Here is an 18,895-nt window from a genome sequence, read left to right as displayed (position 1 = left end):
GGATGAGACATGATAAATTTTGTTGAGTACAGAATTTTCATGACTTATTATTATATGACATCCTTTCATATGGCGGGGATAGAGGTTTAGTTGGTTATACAGTCTAAATAAACTTATAAAGTTAACAGATGCTTTTTATCTATTCAAACAGAAAACAAAACTCGTCTTTAGCTGACTTTTGCTTACTCCGCATTCCACACTGCATTAATACAGATACATGTTACCTTTAAGTTTGTGTGTTTTCAGAAAAAAAAACAGACACCAATAAAGACAATACACATGGTCCAGATGATCCAGCCTCTCTGAATGCTTCTGTTGAAGTTTCCTAAAAATCCTGCATTCAGAAAAACTTCAAAGTTGCTAAATGAGATTTTTTAGCCTCACAGACTACTCCAGACAAGACTTCATATCAGTTATACACTTTCCTATCACTCAGAGAGTAAATGAAAATAAATCATCTAGCTCTTCCAGGACTTAAATATTATTCCAATTTTATCAGAGTCCCCTAAAAATATCATTGCCCCATTCAGGAAGCAGTCTAGAGAAAAAGTCATTGACATTCCCAACTTGTAATGCTATAGAAGTGATCACAGATGATATCCATCTGAATGATATGGAAGTGGAGAAAGCACATGCTATAACTACCTACCCATCCTGCTGAAAAAAAAAGACTGCATGATCCAAGGCAACATATAGATGGGACACTTGGTTATTGCCGACTGAGGGTTCTATGAATATTGGAGACAAGAGGGATTAGGCATGTGTGAGGCAGTGTTTGATATACATGGTGCTGATAAGACTGTGTTCATAGAAGAGTTATTTTGTCAGGTACCTCAGTATTAGTATTGGGTTTCAGTGGATCTGCTAAGCCTTGTGGTGGGTCAAGATCTTAATGAGGAAGGAAAGACATCTAAACGATTTAAAACAGCACAAGGATGGGCTTGTACAGTGCTAAAGCTCTCACAAGGGGAGGAAAGTGGTGGCAGACGGATGATGAAGCCTGCCAGGATCACTGAAATGGGAGTATGGCAAGATTTGTGTGGTGCTAGAGTTCCTAAGGGGGAAAGTGACAGCCAGATTTATCACTGTGAGCCTTTGGAAGGCTTTAAAACATGAACAATAGCCCACTGAAGGAATGAAAAGAGGAGAAAACAGGGACATGTAGATAATCCCCACTATACAATATGCTTTGGAATTAGAAATCCTGGGGAGAGAATTATCACAAAGACTTCTCTGAAGAGAAAACCAAAGTTGCTTATAAGTAAGGCCCATATAAGTCATCAACGGCCTCATGATGAATCGTAGATTTTCTTCCCATATTAGTGTTCAAAACACCTGGGCTTTAGTTGATCCTGGAGTTGAGTGAACTCTAATTTATGGCACCAAGAAGAACAGGAGCAATGGGCATCAGTAAATGGATATGGAGCTAGAACAGTGCAGCTGAGAAAAACCAAGCTTGTCCTAGAGTGAACTATTATTCCCATCTCCTCTCAAGATTATACTATGTGTGCTTATAGACAGAGTGCATGTAGTATACTACTATACTATAAGAGAACATTTTGGAGGTGGGTGTCAGCTTATAGAGCATTTATAGTATACTCTCCTATAAGAGAATATTCTGGAGTTGATGCCATATGAATACCATGTTGGGGAGTTTTACCTGATATTGGGAACAATAAAGATATTCAGGCAAAGTTGAACAAACATGGATCCTTTAAAATTGCCTACAAAACCATTAAAGAGATTTTAAATAATTTGTGTTACACTTAGTCATTAACTTGTGGTGGTGTTAAGTAGCATGTGGTGGTAGGTGCATGTGTGTGGTCAATGGACAACTTGCAACAGCCAGTTTATTTTTCCTTTTACCCATGTTGTTCTAGGGAACTCCAGTTGTCATCCTCGGCAGTAAGCTTCTTTTCTCACTGAGCCATCTTGCTGGATCCATCAATATTGCTACTATTATTTTAAGATTGTGTTTACTTGCTTATTATATATGTGAGTTCCAACTCTGTCTATTTTATATAGTTATTTCCAGGCAAGTTGTGCCCACATAATGAGTCTCTCTCTCTCTCTCTCTCTCTCTCTCTCTCTCTCTCTCACACACACACACACACACACACACACACACACACACACACAGAGAGAGAGAGAGAGAGAGAGAGAGAGAGAGAGAGAGAGAGAGATCAAAACAAGAAAAAAAAATCCAGATGGCTCCTAAGGAATGATTGAATTATAGAAAATTAAATAAAATTTAATTTTCCCTCCATGTCCCTGTATTCAATATTGTTATTTTGACAGAACAGTTAATATAAGGGATGAATCTTCTCATGCTATATTGGTTGCTGCTAAAGCTTTTTCCATGCTCCCTTAGCTCTTGGATCCCAATACTAATTCTTATTAACCTGGAGTGATAGCAGGGTACTTTCATTGAATCCACTCACACAGTCAGCTACTTTCTTAGTGCCTCTATTTGTAATGGAATGATACACACATCAGTGCTCGCTTCTGAATTATTCACAGATTTGAAAGCATCCATAAGATCTACATATGCACCTCATGAAATGAGGATGGATGATCATTCCACACAGACTGCAAGGTTTAGGCACATTGGGGCTTATCTTAGTCAAGTCAAATGTGTATGATGCCCAACAGAGTTGCGATCTGTTCTTGCAAATGCAAACAGCAGATGGTGTTTTGAGGTCTCCCGAGGTTGTGTGCACTTTCATACTCGCCCGTGGAACTGCAGAAAAGAACCCCTATTTTCTATTGCCAGCTTGGACAACCTGTGACTGGAAATGTCATCGGCTTAGTGTGAGAGTTGCTGCCATTGTGTTAATACATACTGAGCTCCAGGTCAGTGAGAAAAGTGGGGAGAGGTGGGAACAGGGGAGGGCAGAGGACAGGGAGGCTGTGGAGTCAGAAAAGAGATAGTTTGCTAGTAAAGGGAGGAGACTCAACACCACAGAGCTTGAGAGAATTTTGTGAATGATGGAAATGTTTTGGTTTTGTGTTTGATTTTTTTATTGTTGTTTATTTGGAGAAAGGACCTCACCATTAAGCCCTGACTGGCCTAAAACTCAGTGTGTAGATCAGCCAGTCTTGCCTCTTGAGAGCCAGAAATAAAAGCATGTGCCATTACCCCTGCTTTTTCTGTACTTTGATTGCAGTGCTCATTAGCTCTACACTTGTGTTCCCAGGACTCATTTAATATTGCTTTTCAAATTGTGTAATTAAATGAAAATTTATTCATGTAAGTTGTATACCATTAAAGCTGCCTTTCTATGAAAGAAAAAAAATCACTAAGTACATTCAGAATACTAAGGGAAGAAATGTACAGTTTTGTTTTTGTTTAAAATGAAAATACTAACATTTCTTCATTTAAGTGTGAGAAGATGGCATGATAATCATGGATCAGAGCACAAAGAACACTGACTGGGGTTTATTGTGAACCAGGATAAAGAATTGCACCAGGGACACAAGTTTAGAGATAGAAATACAGGTAAGACATTTTACTAAGAAGAAATAGGAACAAACATTTTACTAAGAAAGTAAAGAAAAGAGGGAAGCTAGGGGTGGGATGGGCATGGGGCTGCACACCACTACCTCTTAAACTTAGGAGTCTCAGGCAGGTAGATCTCTATGATACCTGTGTAGCCAGTTCTAGGCCAGCCAGGGCTACGCAGTGAGAACCTATGTCAATCTGCGCTATGAAGAAAACAAAAAAAAAAAAAAAGAAAGAAAGAAAGAAAGAAAGAGAAGGGAACTGGAATAATGACTTCTTGCTTTTGCAGAAGACCTGGGTTCAGCTCTTAGCAAACACATGTTGACTGATAACTGCTGTAGCTCTGGTTCCAGGGGATCTGACATCATCTTCTGGCCACCTCAGGTACTGGAGCACATGTGCACAAAGATTTATTTATTTTATTTTGTGTGCATATGTATGTGTTTGAGTGAATGTCTATTCAGGAGCCCGAGGAGGTCAGCAAAAGACTTGGGTCCCCTAGAATTGGAGTCACTGTTAGTTGTGAGTGAATATGTGGGTTCTGGAAACTTAGCCTGGGTCCTCTGGAAAAGCAGTAAACACTCTTAAACAGGGAGCCATTTATTTAGACCCCAAATCAATAATATATTTAGTGGAAGGAAGAAGAAATGAAGGCAAGAAGATACTCCTGAGAATAGATAAGTTCAAAAGCTTGGGCCATGAAACTCAAGACTCCATGGGTCATTTACAGAGCTCCTGCTTTCCCCAGGTTTGTATGTCACAGGCTTTTCCCATACATGTTTGTTGCCCAGGCAGAGAAGAACTTTCAGACCAGGCTTTTTCTATTAGTAACTGATTTCACAAGTTAGGTGTTTATATATATTTAGCTCTGGCTGGCCTGGAACTTATTAAATAAGTCAGGCTGACCTCAAACTCACAGAGATCTGCCTGCCTCTGCTTCTTGAATAATTAGATTAAAGACACGCCTATTTCCTGTATATTAACTTTTTAACTTCTCTCTCTCTCTCTCTCTCTCTCTCTCTCTCTCTCTCTCTGTGTGTGTGTGTGTGTATCTCTGTGCTTGTGTGCAACAGCACATCTGTGGAAGTCTGCTGTGAAAGATTGCTCTTATACATTGTAAAGATTTGTCACTCAAATTGATTTAATAAAACGCTGATTGGCCAGTAGTCAAGCAGGAAGTATAGGTGAGACAACCATGCTAATGATGATGGGAAGGAGAAGGGTGGAGTCAGGAGTCACCAGTCAGGTGCAGAGGGAGCAGGAGATGGATGTGCCACGTTAATAAAGGTAACACTATGTGGGTAAACATATAAGAATGGGTTAATTTACGTAAAAGGGATAGATAGTAAGAAGCCTGAGTTGTGGACCGAAAGTTTGTAATTAATATAAGCCTCCTTGTGGTTACTCGGAACTGGTGAGTGGGAAAGAAACATCCAATTATAAAAGTCAAAATACAACCTGTAGGAGTTTGTCCTCTTCTTCCACCCTGTAGGTTCAGGGGTTGCACGTAGGTACTTGGGTTTAGTGCCAATCACTCTTCCAGGTGCCCTGTTGCATCAACCCCTCATATGTTGCTCCATATTGCTACCTTCCTGCTACAGTAGCGGGAAGTATACAGAAGGGAGGATTTTGGTTCAGAAGGACACCTATATCCCAGTTTTTTTAACTTTGTTCCCTTGCTTAGTTTGAGCCTCAATTTCTCTGTATAATTCACATGCATTAACAATAAAAATAGAAGCACTGAACCCAGGGCCTCTAGCATGTGAAATATATCTATAGCATGAACTTCACACCAGCACTTACATATATGTTTCAAAGGCCTGTATATGTAATGAATTTATAAAAGTTGTTCTTCATTCTTAGAGTGTAGTTTTTATGTCAAGATTCCCCCATCAGCAATTCCACACATAAAGTCATATTAAAGTAACTTTATTTTGCTCATTTATTTGAGTTTTGGCTTAAAAATTTAAAAAAAGAATGTGTGTGAGTATTTCCCTGCATGTGTATCTGTCTATTACATTCATGACTGGTGCCTTCAGAAGGCAGAAGGCAATGGATACTCTGTATCTAGAGTTACAGATGGCTCTGTGTCGTCATGTGGGTGCTAGGAACTGAACCCAGGTCCTCTGGAAGAGTAGACAGACAGTGATTTTAACTCCTGAGCCCTATATTCAGTTCCTGTTTCTGTTTTTTGTTTTTTGAGACAAGGTTTCATGTAGCCTGAATATTCAGGCCTCAAACTTACTGTATAGCTTCTTGGTCAATAAAGCTGGATGCCTCAGCAGTCCCTCAACAGTCTGGCACTGGAGGCCTGGATGATGCAATATATGTTGGAAGGCTGAAAAGGTTTGGTTTTGGTACCAGCAAAAGGAACATTTTCTTGCTGTTGACATGCTTGTTTTCATCCATAGCTAGTGAGTTCATTTCCTGTATTGTGCTGCAGAGGCATTTGTCACAGCTGTTTTCTTTTGCTGACTAAGAAGCTACTGGATTCTGTGCTTTTCCAGTGTGAGGAGACCTACTGTTAAACAACCGAGCATTTATCAAGTCAGCCAACCTAACAACACCCACTTTGTGATATGCATCCATTCTATTGCTTTTTCTCTAGCAAGTCCTGACTATTACAGGAGCCAAGTACAGCCTTGAACTCTTGATCCATCTTCCCTACATTGGAAGTGCTGCTATTGCAAGCACCACTCCCAGTTTATGCAGTGCTGAGGACTGAACCCATGGTTTCATGCATGCTAGACAAGCACTTTACCAATGTAATTATACTCTTAGCAATTTATTTGTTGAATTTTGTGCATGTATGTGTTGGACAACACTATATGTACAGGTATGTATGTATGTATATGTGTATATATGGAGGCCAAAAACTGACATCTTCTTTGGCCCCTCTCTACCTTATATACTGAGGCAGCATCTCTCACTTGAACCCAGAGATCACCTGTCTGGCTAGTTTATAGGTAGCCAGTTTGTACTCAGAGATCTCCTGTCTCTGCATCCCATTGTTGGGATTACAGGCATGCAGCACATTTATTCAGAATTTATATGAGTTCTGGAAAGCAGAAATTTGATCTTCATGCTTGTATGGCAAGTGCTTTGCTGTCTGAGCCATCTCCTCAAACCTGTTTTCTTTTTTATATTTTATTTGTAGACGGTATGTGTGTATGCATGTATGCCAGGCTGGTGCCAAATTTCCAGTGATGTCAGTGCTTCAGCCTGCTGACTGCTGGCATTATAGGTAGGCACCACCTTGTGCATCTGAAAACATGGATTTGGGGGGGAGAAAATAAAGAAGAGCTTTGCCTCTGGGGTCCTGGTGTCTGTTTAAAAGATCTGGCCAAATGAGTCTGTTTTAACACCAAAGAAAGCCCTCATCTCCTGACATATGCTGCATCTGGGTGGAACAAGTAAGTGAGAACCTATACCCACTGCACCTATGGGTCCCTGGTATTTGGTGAGAATTTTTCACTAATGCATACCTGTTCAGTGATTTGTTGATTACACACACACACACACACACACACACACACGAATGGAACACAACAACAAAAAAACAAGCAGTGGTGTGGAATGTTTATCAGACTAAGAGAGACTGAGTTATGCAATATATGTTTACAGAGCAGGAAGGAGAAACTGCCCCTCCTAGGTTGCACTACAGAGGCAAAAGTATGCTGGTTTTCTTGCACTTTACTAACAAATAGGACTAAATACTCTTCAAGAGACTTAGAAAGCGCCGGCTTTTCTTTTGGAAATTGTGTTTCCAGGCCTACTAACAAGAAGACTCAGAGTGAGGTTCCCACCTCCTGGGCTGATTGCGTTGATTTTTGCTGTGTTCCAGGGCCTCTTGCAGCCTCTGTACTGTGAACCACTGCTCTTAAACTCATTTTTAGCTCTGTGATTGTCAATGCTCTGTGTTAGGATCAGACTTTACATATTTAATTCAGCAATTGTTGAAGATCTGCTCATTGAAAATCATGTGACATAGGGTGGGAAGCCTATCTCTCAGTAAGTAAATGCTTGCTGTGCTAGCATGAGGACAAGAGTTCAAGTCCTCAGGACCACACAACAAGCAGTGAATGGCTATAACCTATAACCGTATATAACGCCAGTGATGTGGAGTTCTAAGCAAGCTTAGGTTACAACCTTGCTTCAAAAACAACAAACAAACAAGCAAACAAGCAAACCAGAAAACAATCCATATTATTTGTTAGGTACTGGAGTAGTAAAGCAAAAATAGAAGAAAAAATGTCATGTTCCTTTCGAAGAAAAATTGCCACTAATCACCTTGTAACACTGCCCCGTTATTGCAGTCTCTTGACAGCTGATGGACAGAAGTTTTTCTTTGATTCTGCTTCACTACATGACCATCAACTCCAAACAGCACGCCCATTGAGATCCCAGGCCAAAGAATAAACTGTGAATGAAGAGGCTGGAGAACAGCAAGGTTAACGACCGGATATTTGAACAGAAACAACATTTGGCAAGTGTCAGTGTCTTGAGTTCTTTTTTCTGGACATCAGAGAGTTGAGAGCTTTGTTAACAGCCACTGAAATTCTTCAACTGTTGCTCTCTGGCCTCTGATGACACAGATTCCTACTATTCCCTTAGCATCGGAGAAGCAGTGTGGGCACACTGATACCCGCTGAGAAATGTAACTGTAAAACTAGACAAATTTACAGGTAGGCATTCAAAGTCTTAAAAGAATTGGCTTTATTTCTTTCATATGCATGAATGTTTTGCTTGCATTTATGTATGCATGTGATCTCCTGCCTGCCTAGTGCCCTTAGAAGTCAAATGAGGGTACCATGTTCCTGGGAACTGTCGTTACAGATGGTTGTGAGTCAACATATGGCTGTTGGGATTTGAATCTAGATTCTCTGCCAATCACACAAATTCTAAACCATTAAGTCATCTACCCCATGACCCCACTCCCAGCAACCATTTTAGAGAAGATCTCACTATATAGCCCTAGTTGGTCTGAAATTCTCCATGTAGATCAGGCTAGTCTCAAACTCATCCATAAACTGCTGTGGAACACTTTTGTACAGTGTAAAGATTGGTCACTTGTATTGGCTTAACAAAATGCTGATTGGCAAGTAGCCAGGTAAGAAGTATAAGTAGGGAAACTAGACTAAGAGAATTCTGGGAAGAATAAAGGCAGAGAGACACAATCATTAGCAAGACACAGAGGGAGCAAGATGAGAATGCCTTACTAAGGAAAGGTACCAAGCCACGTGGTTAAACATAGACAAGAATTATGGGTTAATTTAAGTTGTAAGAGCTAGTTAATAATAAGCCTGAGCTAATAGAACAAACAGTTTATAATTAACATAAGCCTCTGTGTGTTTCTTTGGGACTGAATGGCTGTGTGACTGAGTGGGACAGAAACTTCTGTCCACAGAGATCCACCTGACAGTGTTTACTGACTGCTGGACTTAAAACCATGTGCCACTACATCTCTCCCCCCTCCCCTCCCCCCTCTCTGTCTCTCTCTGTCTGTCTGTCTCTCTGTCTCTCTGTCTCTCTCTCTGTCTGTCTCTCTCTCTCTGTCTCTCTCCCCCTCTCTCTCTTTCTCTCTCTCTCCAGAGTCTCATCATGTATCCTAAGCTGGTCTCAGGCTCAGTAATGTAACTGAGGATGACTTTCAACTACTGCTTCTCCTGCCTCAGCTCTCCAGTGCTGGCATTACAGGTGTACATTATCACATATTACAGGCAGTGCAGGAAGAGAATGCATAGATTCATGTGTGCTAGGCAAGTACTCTGCCAGGTGAACTACATTCGTAGCCTCAACTGTACTCTAATTTGATCAATGGTGCACAACTCCTGATCTAAAATAAACTCTAATTTTTCATATGGAATTAAATGTTGTTTTGAGAGGAAAAGGCTCTTAATGCCTCATTGATATACATAACTTTAAAAAACAATTCCAGCTAGGTGTAGTATCACATGCATAAAATCCCAGAATTCTGGATTATAGAATGGAGATAGAGAGTTAAAATGCAGCCCCAGAAAAACAACAAACAAACAAACAAATTACAAAGAAAGAAATTTGATGAAATTACTAAGTGAAGTAAAACAAACAAACAAAAAACAACAGCATCCCATGTAGAGTTTACATTGTGCTTCTAACCAAAGTTTGATAAATAAGTAAAACTGAGACAAAAATATTCTGTACATGTGGGTTCAAGACTATTTAGGAAATGGAAAGATGACAAAGTAGTTAAGAACATTTGTTGCTTTTTCAGAGGACACAAGTTTATCTCCCAGTACCTATGCCAGTGGCTCACAACTGCCTGCAATTCCAGCTTTAGGGGAATGCAACACTTTCTTCTGGCCTTTGTGTGCATTCACCTACTCTCTCATACACACACAAAAATATATTCTTTAAAAAGTCTGTGTTTAGAGTGATTCTGATAGCAAGGCAATGCCTCCCAAATGAACTCTTAATTTTTTCTGGAGGTTGGAAGCCTGGGAATATGGCTCAGTTTTCAGGGTGCTTGTCTGGAATGCACAAAGCCCCTGGCTTCCATTGTAAACACTACAAAACCTGCATGGAGGTTCTCAGGAAGCAAAATCAGGAAGATCAGACATTGATGGTTAGTCTCAGCTGCAGAGAAAATTTTCAGCTTTGATGTGCTATAAGAAAATTTAAGTAAATTAAAAAATATTAGCACCAGTGTATAGATTCCTTAATCATTTTGCACTTCTGTCAAGCTGCGAAAGCAGATTACATTTCTTAGGCTCTATTGCCACCTAGTGGTATATTGATGTTATCTTGGCTTTTGTTTGTTTTTGGGTTACTATTGCTGTGAGGACCAAAAGCAACTTGGGAAAAAAAAAAGGATTTATTTTGCACACAATGCCATATCATATTTCATTATAGAAGGCAGACATGGCAGGGAGCTGGAGGCAGGAGCTGATAAAAAGGCTGAAGGGGAGTGCTACTTGCTGGCTTCCTCAGCCTTTCTTATAGAACCTAGGACCACCAGCCCAGGAGTGGAACTGGGCCCTCCCACATCAATCACTAAATAAGAAAAGTCCTTGCAGGCTTGTCTAATGGTTCCCTCTTGTCTGATAGATTGCAGTCTTACGTATATAAAGTAGACATAAAAACTAGTAAACACAGAAACTGCCAGAGTAGCCAATTTCAGGCCCCATACACGGATTTTGTCATTTCACTTTCCATTGCCAATCATAATACAGCAGTCATGCTTGTCCCATTGAAAGGAAGCAAGGGTTTGAATCATTTTAACTGGAGAATAATTCACTGTGTTGCGGACAAGTCATCCACACTCCTGGGCATCAGTTACCCCTTATTTTGGATGAAAACATTCGCCTAGTAACATCTGCCAAGAGTTAATTTCTTTAAATCAGTTAATATAGGATCTGAGCAGATCTTTCAGTTGGTAAAGTTCTAGCCTCACTCATATGACCAATAGCGCTTAGGTGAAAAAACAGGGTGTGACAGCACGTGACTGAAAACGCAATGCTGGGGAGCCAAGACAGCTAGATTCTCGGAAGTCACTGGCCAGACTTTGGAGCTGAAATGCTGAGCTACACATTCAGCAAGAAATCCTGTCTCAAAAAATAATATTGAGGGCTGGAGAGATGACTCAACAGGAAAATGCACACACTTTACAAGACTCAAGAGCTGATTTCAATACCCTCTTGCCCCCAGAGGCTTCCTAGAAAGCCATAGTAGCATGCAGCTATAAACCCAGTGCTCACATAGTGAAATGGGAGGCAGAAAATGGGATTCACTTAGAGGCTTGTGGGTCAGTTAGCCTGGAGTACAGCACAGTCAGAAACAAGGGAATCATGACTTAGGAAGGAAGGATCCAATTTTTTTTATTAAATCTTTTCCCTCCCCCTCCCCCCACACTCCTCCCCTCCCCCTCCTTCTCCAGTCCAAAGAGCAGTCAGGGTTCCCTGCCCTGTGTGCAGTCCAAGGTCCTCCCCCCTCCATCCAGGTCTAGGAAGGTGAGCATCCAAACCGGCTAGGCTCCCACAAAGCCAGTATATGCAGTAGGGTCAAAACTCAGTGCCATTGTCCTTGGCTTCTCAGCAGCCCTCATTGTCCACCATATTCAGTGAGTCTGGTTTTATCCCATGCATTTTCAGTCCCAGTCCAGCTGGCCTTGGTGATCTCCTAATAGATCAGCCCCACTGTCTCATTGGGTGGGTGCCCCCCCCCCTTGCAGTCTTGACTTCCTTGCTCATGTTCTCCCTCTTTCTATTCCTCATTTGGATCTTGGGAGCTCAGTTGATTGCTACAATGTGGGTCTCTGTCTCTATCTCCATCCATCGCCAGATGAAGGTTCTATGGTGATATGCAAGATATTCGTTAGTATGGCTATAGGATTGGGCCATTTCAGGCTCTCTCTCCTCAGCTGCCCAAGGACCTAGTTGGGTACATCTCTCTGCCAACCCTAAAATGGCTTCCTTAATTAAGATATATACTTCCCTGCTCCCATATCCAACCTTCCATATCCCAACCATGGATTAAAGACCTCAATATCAGTCTGAATATATTGAACCTGATAGAAGAGAAAGTGGGAAGTACTCTACAACACATGGGCACAGGAGACCACTTCCTACATATAACCCCAGCAGCACAGACATTAAGGGCAACATTGAATAAATGGGACCTCCTGAAACTGAGAAGCTTCTGTAAAGCAAAGGACACTGTCACTAAGACAAAAAGGCAACCCACTGACTGGGAGAAGATCTTCACCAACCCCGCAACTGAAAAAGGTCTGATCTCCAAAATATATAAAGAACTCAAGAAACTAGACGTTAAAATGCTAATTAACCCAATTAAAAAATGGGGCACTGAACTGAACAGAGAATTCTCAACAGAAGAAGTTCAAATGGCCAAAAGACACTTAAGGTCATGCTCAACCTCCTTAGCGATCAGGAAAATGCAAATCAAAACAACTCTGAGATACCATCTTACACCTATCAGAATGTCTAAAATCAAAAACACCAATGATAGCCTTTGCTGGAGAGGATGTAGAGGTGGGAATGCAAACTTGTGCAACCACTTTGGAAAGCAGTGTGGCGGTTTCTCAGAAAATTTGGGATCAACCTACCCCAGGACCCAGCAATACCACTCTTGGGAATATACCCAAGAGATGCCCTATCATACTACAAAAGTATTTGTTCAACTATGTTCATAGCAGCATTGTTTGTAATAGCCAGAACCTGGAAACAACCTAGATGCCGTTCCACGGAAGAATGGATGAAGAAAGTGTGGAATATATACACATTAGAGTACTACTCAGTGGTAAAAAACAATGACATCTTGAATTTTGCATGCAAATGAATGGAAATAGAAAACATTATCCTGAGTGAGGTAAGCCAGACCCCAAAAGAGGAACATGGGATATACTCACTCATAATTGGTTTTTAGCCATAAATATAGGACAGTGAGCCTATAATTTGCGATCCTAGAGAAGCTTAATAAGAAGGTGAACTCAACGAAAAACATATAGTTATCCCCCTGGATATTGGAAGTAGTCAAGATTGCTGGGCAAAAATTTGGGAACTGGGGGGGTGGGGTGGGATGGGGGAAAGGGGAGATGGGGAGAGAAAAGTGAGAAGGGGAGGATAGGGAGAACTTGGGGAAATGGAAGGATCCAATTCTTGAAAGTTTTTCTTTCTCTCAAATTCTCTCTCTCTCTCTCTCTCTCTCTCTCTCTCTCACACACACACACACACACACACACACAGAGAGAGAGAGAGAGAGAGAGAGAGAGAGGGAGAGAGAGAGAGAGAGAGAGAAAGGAGGGAGTGAAGAGAGACACATGGAGAGAAACAGAGAGAATAAGCAGTTAATATACTTTAAGTTCTCACAACATTATCAGACATACACAATATTATCACATACTTCCTATCTTACATGAGTGGTTAAATGGAAGCCCAAGGGTTCAAAATACTGCATATTGTTATCCTATTATTTCAGAATATTCGATTACACTGTGAGCCCCGAGTTTGCATTTGTGTTAATTAAATAAAATCAACCTTGGGCCAGGAAGCGAAGTTAGCAGCTTCTTGACAGAAAGTAATCAGAGAGAGACAGAGGGTGTCTGGAAGACAATAGAGGGCTGCACAGGAAGTAGTAGGGAGGAACTTTTGTGGAGTGGCTTCTTTTGTATTGGGAGAGCATAAGGATGTTCTCTTTCAGAGATACAGGCAAAAAGGGAAGGACGCTAGTTGCGACTCAACCTTTCTGAGCTAGCAGGTTTTCACCCCAGCCTCCGGCTACCGAGTCCTATTGATAAAAAGAAAAGTAGAGATTTAATTAAAAGCTGTATTTGGTGACAGCGACAAAGCCCATGCTTGCCGAAATGTAATTCCCATCGAGCATTCTGAGGACAGGGCCACTGCCAGTGAAGCAGGCCAGTAACTGCGAAGTCACAGTTACTGGTTGAAACAGTAGCCTTTGAGCGAATAGAAAAACGACATTTGGTGCCCAATGTCCAGCCACGCATATCCACATAGGGCTTAAAAAAGCTGAAAAAAGTTCCGAACACAGAGCTTGACACTGCGGCTTCTATGACTGTGGTCTCTCAGGTAGGTGCATTACTCAGGTGGGAGACAAGCTAGAAAGAAATGCCTGCCACAGTGCGGATGCAACCACTTTGCAGAGCTGGGATGGTTAGGGGTTGGTGGGGCTGTTAGGCATGGCTCCCTCTGCTGTCTGTGGACCCACACGGGGCGGAGTCAGCCACTAGCAAACTTACTAAGTGGAGCTGTAAGATGGGTAGCCTTGCAGTTTCAGCATGGCTCACAAGATCAGAAAAATGTTGCAGCTGTGCAAAAAACTAGATCCAGACCAAAAATGCTCTAACATGTACAGTATGCTTGAAAATGTACTTAAATGCTTAAGAAAGAAAAAAAATGGTATAGACAGTCATAGAAAAAATTAAATGGTTTAAAAATAATAAAATAAAATCTTTAAAGAAAAAGTAAAGTAATTTAAGAAGAGGCCACTTACCGATGGGAAATACATGGGGCATTTGGATCCTGTATGGTGCTTTGTTGACTCGGAATTTTTCGAAGTCTAGCAACATTTCTCTCTTTTGATAAAGTCTCTTGTATGCCAGACCAGACTTAACTCACTGGTAGCAAGCATGACCTTGAACTTTGAATCCTCCTGTCTCCACTGTGAATGAACCACGACTGTCTTAGCTAGGGTTTCTGTTGGTGGACGGCACATCATGACCATGTCAATGCTTATAAAGAAGAAATTTGAATTTGTGGCAGAGGAGAGAAAAAAATTGAAGGGTGGAACCATGGCTTTGATTTAAAAATAGATATTCATTCAAGAACAAAAGGCTGCTCAATCATGTTTTAAAATCTCACTTGTGACCCTGCATGGCTGAAGCCTCTTCTGTTCCCTTCCCCTCTACCCTTGAATGCCATCTCCCTGAGGTAGCACACAGGGAGACATAGATGCACAAAACTCCTGTTATCCAATTCAAGGCCCTCAAGAATGAGCAAAAAGCTCATTGCTATCTGGTCTCTCTCAAGTATGGTGCTTAATTTTTTCTTGTTGTTGGTTTGTTTTTATTTTATTATTTCTTTTATATATAGGCAACTTGCTTTTCCCTCTGCCTGTCTCTCTTTCTTTTCTACTCTTTCTCCACCTCCCTCTCTTTCTCTATCTCTTCCTTCCTCCTCTTTACTTCTTTCTCTCACTTCATCTCTGTCTTTCAATCTCACTCCTCTTATTCATCACAACTCTCTCACTTTCTTCCTCTCTTCCCTAATCTCCCTGTCTCTCCTATGCTCTCTCCCTATTTGACTCCGTCTCTTCCCCCTTTCACTTCCCCTTATCTCACACTAACTCTCTCATCCTTCCTTTCTCTCATCCCCACTCAAGCTCTTTCTCCATCTCTCCCTCTTATTCTCTTTTCCTTTATTTCTGCCTCCATATCCATCTCTCTTACTCTTTTTCTCCCCTTTCTCTATAAGCCACTCTCCTCTCTCTGACCCCATCTCCTTTCTTTTTTCCCCACAGATCTCACTTCACCTCTCCTTCTCTCACCCTCTCCCTCTTCTGTCCTCTTATTCAGTCCTCAGTTTTCTTTCTCATTATCTCCCTCTCTTCTACTCTCTCTGTCCATATCTTGTTCTCCTTTTCTCTCCCCATCTTTCATGAACCTTAAAAAGAAACCAGAAAAATTCTTCACTCCATCCTTTTCTTTTTTTTCACAAGCAGATTGTATGAGGTTCCTCTGTCTACTGTTGACCCAGATTCCTGGACAAATTGAGCCCCTTTTTATAAATCTTTCTCAACACCTATGCACGGTAAGGTACTGATGATGTTGTCTAGTTGACCTTTCATTATGTCCTACTTCAGAATTAGGTCTTCCATTCATTTAGAGTTCCATTTTTTTTTCATTGTGATCAATACACGTCTAGGTTCATTTTTCTACATGTGTATATCAAATCTTGCTGATACCATTTTTCAAAGGTATCTTTTCACTTGTGTGATTCTGCCATCTTTAAAAAATACTAAATGCCTGTAGCTAAACCTTCTCATGCTGTTGTCTTGGACATTTCTCCCCCACTTTACATGTCTATGTTTGTGTCAGTAACAAAATGCTTTCATTTCCAAGTCTCTGTATTATATCTCCGAGGCTAGAGTGCTATCAGAATTGTTTGGTGAAACAGAGTCTTTTGTGGTTCCATATAAATTTTAGGATAGTCTGACTTTCTTTCTTTTCTTACATTCCTATTTCTGTAGGATGAGGTAGGACTTTTAATTGAGATCGCACTGATTCCAATCATATCCTTTGACAGAATAGTCACTTTCACACTACGAATTCTACTGATCTGAAAGTATGTTATGTCTTTTCATTACTTGTGTCTTTATTTCTTCAGAGATTTAGAGTTTCCATTGTAGAGGTCTTTCAATTGCTTACTTAGTATTCTTAGTATTGTTTAGTGATATTCCTAGATCTTTGATTTTCTTTCAGACTATGGTGAATATCTTCATAGATGAAGGTTTGGAGTGTTCATCCTGTTTCTAAAACTTAAAATTTTTTTAAATTTCCTATTTGACCCATTAATCATGAAGTAATGAATTTGTTGTTTAATCTCTAGTCACTCAGGAACCAATGCCCAGACTTGTACTCTGAGTATACAGGGCAGGGACTTGGTTTATAGTTTTATATGCAGGCAAATTATTCCTCTCTATAAAAATAAAGACATAAAAGAATGAGCCACTGATTCTCACATGTATTCTAAATATATCATCCTCTTTTTTTCTTTTACTAATAATTAAGTATCATTGTCTCCCCTTTTATGTCACATTACTTATTTCCCAGATTTTTCCTTCTGACAAAATGAGGGGTGAGGTTGCTTCTCAACCTCAGAACAATCTTGCTTTTCCTTCTCCTCTGATTGTGACCTTATGTCTGTGCTCTTATTGTAGTGTATAGAATGGTGGATGTGCTTATAGTAACTTCTTCTCTCACCCCCACCTCTACTATGTATGCCCAGGCTAAAGGAGGGGACATCTGGTGTACACAAACATGTTGTAAATTAAGAGCAACTAAAATAGCATTTTGAACACTATGAAAAAAAATCATGTGTTACATCACTCTAACTTAATTTTTCTCCAATCCTGCCATCAAAGTGCATTATGTCTTTAGGAGTAAGTTGTTTTTATAAGTTTAAGATGAACATACAAGAGTGATTGAAATATCTTCTTTTTTGGTTTGTTTTGAGTGTGTCTGTCTGTGTGTGTGTGTGTTTGTGCATGTGTGCCTGTTTTTGTCTGTCTGTCTGTCTCTCCATCTTTGGCATTCTTGACTAATAAATCTTAGGGAGGTATCACTGAGATTTTTCTTTGATAACAAGACTTTGAATTCCTTAAGTGGAAATGTGTGTTTCTTTAGCTTCTTATAGCTCATCAGCCATACACATTGCAATATATGAACAAATGAGTACTTTGATGTGTAATTCTATTATCTCAGACTTGAATGAGAGAAAATGGGACTTGTAGGCACCACTCTATGTGATCAGAAAACCAGAGGGGAAAGCAGATGTATTAGAAGTTTGATATGCATCATTTATTCATAACACTTTGAAGTTGTGCCAGAGACTGGAGGGAAACAATGAAGGGTAGGACCACAGCTTTGATTGAGAAAGAAAATATACATGTTCAAGAACACAAGGCTGATCTAGCATGCTTTAGGTCCCTAGAAAAGACCCTTACATCCTGAAGCCTCCTCCTCTGTTTCCTCTTTTACTCCCTCTGCAGGCCAAACCTATATAGTTGCACACAGAGATATGTAAATGCTAGTGCTCACTGTAATCTAACACCCGTTCCTTAAGACTATACAAAGGACACAGTCTTCTCTTACTAGAGCTTGATGCTTAAACAGTTTTTGTTGTTATATGTTTGTTTTTTATCTCAGGGATACCTCCCTAGGGTTTATTTAAGTTTGGTTAGGAAGGCCACAGACAGTCAGACAGACAGACAAACAATACATACACAAAAAGATCCAGTCACAAACAACAAGAACAACAACAACAATCCCTAGTGCTATCTCACTCTTGCATGTCCTCCACAAACTAAGTGGTGATACCCTACAAATGAAGGACTCTACAATGAAAACTTTAGATCTATAAAGAAAGATATAGAAAGATGCCAGGAAATGGAAAGAAACACCATCATTTTAGATCAGTAGAATTAATAGTTTTAAAAGACTATTCACAGGTCATGATTGGAGTTAGTACAATTCCAATTAAAAGTCCTACCTCATCCTTCCCAGAAAAATGGGAAAAAAATAAAAGAAAAAGAAAGACTGACAGACTGAAACTCATATGAGACCATAAAAGATTATTTTACAAAAATAATCCTCATAACATTCCAGACTTGAGGGTATATTATAGACTCTTAGTAATTAAAATAATATGATACTGGCACAAAAGTAGACATATAGACTGGAGGAGCAATATCCAAGACAAACATGAGGGCATGTACACATACTACAGCCATCTAATATTTGAAAAGATGCCAGAAACACACATCAAAGGATAGGTAAGGTCTTCAAAAAAGTACTGGCAAACTGTATACATGCAAGTTTAAAAATGTAATTAACAGGGATCACTCACTCTGAATGCAAACAATCTTTCAATGTATGAAAGACATAAATGTGAAATGCAAGACACACAAATAAGTTGTTAGAAAACACCAGCAGTACACTGTTTGCTCTAGGTGTGGGGAAGGACATAATGAAGAGGAACAAATGATCTGTCTTTATACCAAATGTTTATAGTGTCCTCTGAGGTCAGAGGAAGGTGTTAGATACAAGGCAGGCAGAGGCACAGAAAGAGAGGGAGAGACTCCAAGAGATAAGAAGAGAGA

The 18,895-nt window shown here is 40.3% G+C and overlaps 1 pseudogene; it reads right to left on the bottom strand.

The window, feature by feature from the left end:
* The window catches only part of LOC121433790, a 127,689-nt pseudogene that overhangs the window by 15,451 nt on the left and 93,343 nt on the right, over positions 1–18,895 (bottom strand).

This window comes from Microtus oregoni, unplaced genomic scaffold, assembly GCF_018167655.1.
Source record: "Microtus oregoni isolate MIOR12 unplaced genomic scaffold, Mior012 000041F_ref0000270, whole genome shotgun sequence".
NCBI classification, from domain to species: domain Eukaryota; kingdom Metazoa; phylum Chordata; class Mammalia; order Rodentia; family Cricetidae; genus Microtus; species Microtus oregoni.
This window is presented reverse-complemented; position numbering and strand designations above follow the sequence as displayed.